General features: G+C 37.2%; 1 pseudogene; it reads left to right on the top strand.

Annotated features, from left to right (window-relative positions):
* The first annotated feature begins 3,617 nt into the window (after positions 1–3,617).
* On the top strand, positions 3,618–3,727 carry LOC112826998 (U4 spliceosomal RNA; annotated as a pseudogene).
* Positions 3,728–4,738: the final 1,011 nt, after the last annotated feature.

Below are 4,738 nucleotides of genomic sequence, written 5' to 3'. Positions count from 1 at the left end.
AGCAGAAAAACAACAGCTATCTTTTGTAACTAAAGGACAGGAAAGGAGCAGCCTCAGAAGACAGAAAACTTTCAGACAATAACTGCTCTGCTCTGGGCAATACCACAGAAACAACTGTGGCCTCACTCTGATCCACACCAGGAAATTTTGAATGGGTAGTCTAGAATTCCATCCTGCAGAAGCTGCAGGGAAGTACCCCAACACATTTGCTAGGGTGGTGTCAAAGAAGGCTGAGTAGAGAGTTGGGAAAATTTCCTCCCCTCCAAATGTTAACAAGCTTCCTTCCCACCCTCCAAGGTATGAATGAATGGAGACCACTTGAGAAGGTTGTACTTTCAACTCCACCCACCAGTGATGAGGCAACCTTTCTCCTGCCTGCAGGTGTGGTGTCAGAGGAGACCAATTAGAGAGTTAGGACTTTCAGCATCACCCAACAGTAACCAGGTGACATCTCTCCCACGGTGCCAGTGGTGGTCACATGGAGAGCAGTAACAGGGCCCTCTTACCCTTCAGAGCCTGAGGCCTTAGAGGCACCTGACTACTTCAGGTATTTCATACTGTTAAAGCAAATAATTTTTTTTTAAGTGCAAAAAAATTATATAAGGGAATTGTCAAGTATAATAGGGGTATTTTTTTCTATTATTCAGGGGTTATCATCACTTTCTTCAATTCAGTGAGCTTCCTATTCACCTTTCCAATAAATCCTTCTTATATTATGGATGTTATAATGCTCTGTATTTCCTAGAAACACCAATAGTTTTATTTTTGTCATGTGATCTGGGTCCACAAAACGGTCATTCACACAAGATATGAGTCAAAAGTGACCAAGTTTTGAAACTTCCTTAAGGAAATCAGGGCTTGAGGAAGAGGCATTTAGCATATTTATATATGCTAAATATATATATATTTAATATATATTGAGTGGTTTTTGCAAAATATATATATATATATACACACATATATATTATATTTTTTCTTTTCTACCCAAGTTCAAGATATTGTAAAACATCAATGAAACAGGATCCACTGTCAACTTCTTAAGGACATTAGTGTAAAGATGTAGTCAGATGTTAGTATAGATGGAAAGATATCTTTCAGAGGGATGCCAAATTCTTTTCTTGCCAAACAAGAACAACCCTGCACTGTGGTTGGACATTTATCCTAGGTGTATTATCTTATGTTATCATTCAAATCCTAAGACACTCCTAGAAATTCTGTGTGCTGCCTATTATTTTCTTCAAAAATCTAATTTAAGGGAATTCTGTTGCCTACAACTAACAGTGACCAACATAGTAATTGGTAAAAGAAATGGTTGCAAGAAAAATAAGCTAAAGTAAATGAGAATCTAAAGTGTTTTTCTGACCTAGAGTTTGAAGGCAATGAAGATCTGGTTAACATAATCTAAAGAAACACTGGTAAGCTCTGGCACATAATAATGAAACATTAAATTATTAAATATGGGTATTTGGAGTGAAAAGCCTATTGAAAGCAAAACTTTGAGTGGTTGCTGCAATACGCACTTTTGAAAGACTGTGATATGAGCTGGCTGCTTCTAAGTTTGATGGAGAGCTTAAAGAAAACGACTCAATTAAATTGTTGAACAAAAGCATGGTCAGAGAACCTACTGGGTTTCTTCTTGTAGTAGCAGAGTTCAATGGCTGAAGATCAGATGTTGGATCCACACTTGAGCAGTACTGAAATATACCATGAGATATACTCACAAGTGCTTCCAGAGTTTTTATAGGAAAATGGAGTCATTGCTTAGGAGAGAACGGGAAATTAGGCAATACACTGGAGACATTCAATTGCTTCTGAGTACACTAAGTGAACAAATTTCCTGAGCTTCCCTTCCCTCCAGAAACAAGTCCTTCTTCTAATATTGAAGGATTCTCTTGCTGAAAACTCTGTAATGACAACACGTGTTATTTCACAAAGGGATATAAATTTTCCTCATGTCCCACTTATACCACTCTACATGGTCACCAGGCTCATAATCCCACCTGGTGGCACATTAGAATTATCTGTAGCAATTTATTTATTTTTTTTAAGATTTTTTTTTTTTATTTGAGACAGAGAGAATGAGAGAGAGAGAGAGAAAGAGCACATGAGAGGGGGGAGGGTCAGAGGGAAAAGCAGACTCTCTGCCGAGCAGGGAACCCGATGCGGGACTTGATTCAGGGACTTCTGGATCATGACGTGAGCCAAAGGCAGTCGCTTAACCAACTGAGCCACCCAGGTGCCCATCTGTAGCAATTTAAAATATCCTGCTGTGTTGACCAGTTATACCAGATTCTCTGAGGTGAAGCTCAGTGGTATCTGTCCCTTTTAAATATTCCCCAGGAGGTTCTTGCTTATTCCTTCCCCCAAAATTTTATATTTAGGATATATATAATACACTTTGTATACTTTACAAATGTTATATATGCATATATGTTATATACACATATACATATTTATGTATATATTATATATCTGTATATAATATATAATCACACTTTTCTTATTTATTAATATTGCTAAAATCAAGAGGAAATGCATGGGCCTGTATTCTAAGGATGCAGTTGCTAAATTAGGGAATAAAGAACATAAATTTAGATCTGGATGAATTTCTTGATATGAGTACATTTAGAGGTTCTGGATTTCACATATTGAGAACAGCTTAAGCAAATGGTTAAAATTGTTGCTATTCTGTGTAAGGATGAGGATAGTCTCAATTTCAATGTTTTTGGTAGTATTATGAATTTATAGTGATCAAGAAAGCAGTACTTAGTCACCAGAAGCAAATTTAGTAGCAGAACTGGAGTGTTATTTGGGACAATTTGTTACATAAAGACCTTTGGTGGTAGCTAACTCATCATAGTGTCTTTAGATTAAAAATACATGGACATCCTATTATGATTTGATTTTAATTTAAAAAACTATATTAATAGAGAAAATGACAGCCTTATTTGACCCCTAAAACACAGAGTCATGGATCTCCACCCAATCACAGTATTTGAGTTCAAATACACAGAGTATATTAAATGAAGTGAATGTTAAGTTGTCTTGAGGAAGGTCTCAGTGATAACATCTCAAGGATATCTTATAAATTTCACTTCTAGTAGCCTCCCAAAGAATCTTTAGCTATATGGAAGAGTATCTATGCACTGGGAAAAGAAATATCCAGAACTCTGCCAAACAGTAAACTAAAAGCAATGTAGTAACCTTGGTAAGACGATTAAATTTCATGTCACCCTTGAAGACTTGAAATAAATAGTAGTGCTGATTTCTATCACATTTTATTTAAAACTTTGGCTTAAACAAAAAACAAAAAACTTTGGCTTGACTTGCGCCAAAGACAAATGAATTTAGGAAATGACAGTGAATCATCATAAGCTTAATCAGGTGGTGACCTTCTGCTGAAGCTACCATTAGAAATGTGATTTTTGTTTTCTTTTTTGGATAGAATTTTCATCTAACAGAGCCTATTTTCTTTATTACAAAAGGAGAAACATCAAAAAGCCTGTGCTTTCTCCTGGAGGAGTTAGCTGTATATTTGTATCATATCTTCTGGGCCATGTTAGATTTCTGATGCTGAGCTAAAATTCATTCTGCCACGATACAGAACATCTACCACAAGCTTTGCGCAGTGGCAGTATCGTAGCCAATGAGGTTTATCCGAGGCGCGATTATTGCTAACTGAACATCTACCATTCCCTGGTACATTACTGTAGTCCAGTATAGCTGGCCTCCTGATTATAAGATTATATAAGCATGAAGCTGGTGGCATCCCACATGCCTTGTACAAAAGATAAACCTTAAAGAAACTTTAGAGTCTGCCATCTTAGTAAAATTTCTGAGTCAAATGGAGTGTGGCATGTTGGAATGAATACTTTATAAAGATTGAAATAAGACAGGTTGTTGCATCATGTAACCCACTTTCCATGAGGCTCCCAGAAGCATAGAAGAACAATTGTGGAGCTTCTGCCCACCTAAGGGTCAGCAAGCCTTTGGAATCTCTGGGTCACATTTTGATTTAAAACTCACAAAAAATGGATTGAGTTCTCATCTCATGTAAAAGCAGAAATAAATATCCTTCCCTACCACCACACACTATTATTCTTTAAGGATTATCTTTTGTCAATGCAATTTAGACAAAGAAGTGGTTTTCCTTTTCTGTGTCTTTACAGGCCCCAGAGTTTTGGTTGTCACGTATGTGTGTGTGTACGCATGCACGCGCTTGTTTCTTGCTAACTGGTTTCTAGTTATCACTTTGTGTACCAACTGAGACTTCTGCTTTCTTTCCTGATGGTAACCACATAGAATTCCCAGGCTACCAACTTCTTTGCTACTCCCCTAAGTACCACTAAAATAAGAATTTTGGTTAAAACATACTTTACCAAAGACTTGGAGTAATGGCAAATGTGCTAAAACTCAGAGTCATAATGCTAAGTCTAGCTGTTGTGACAACCTCCAAATCTCAGTGATTTTACACAATAAGCCTCAGTTCTCTTCACAGTTATGAGTTGGGTGACTCTTCTGAGTGTCTCTCCACCAAAAACGTAGTTCTGAGAGCCAGGTTCAATTTACATCACTGCTCCATTGCCCTCTGGAGTACTGTCCACATCATCCACCACATCATTCAGAGAATCCTTTGCTGTTCCAAAAAGCAAAGTATGGAGGGTGGCATTAAATACTTTATAGCCAGGATAAAAGAGGTATATTTGATTCCCAACCACATTATACAACCTGTGACATG

Source organism: Callorhinus ursinus, unplaced genomic scaffold (assembly GCF_003265705.2).
Source record: "Callorhinus ursinus isolate GAN/ISIS: 27379988/994484 unplaced genomic scaffold, GSC_fseal_2.0 scaffold7, whole genome shotgun sequence".
In the NCBI taxonomy this organism is placed as follows: domain Eukaryota; kingdom Metazoa; phylum Chordata; class Mammalia; order Carnivora; family Otariidae; genus Callorhinus; species Callorhinus ursinus.
This window is presented reverse-complemented; position numbering and strand designations above follow the sequence as displayed.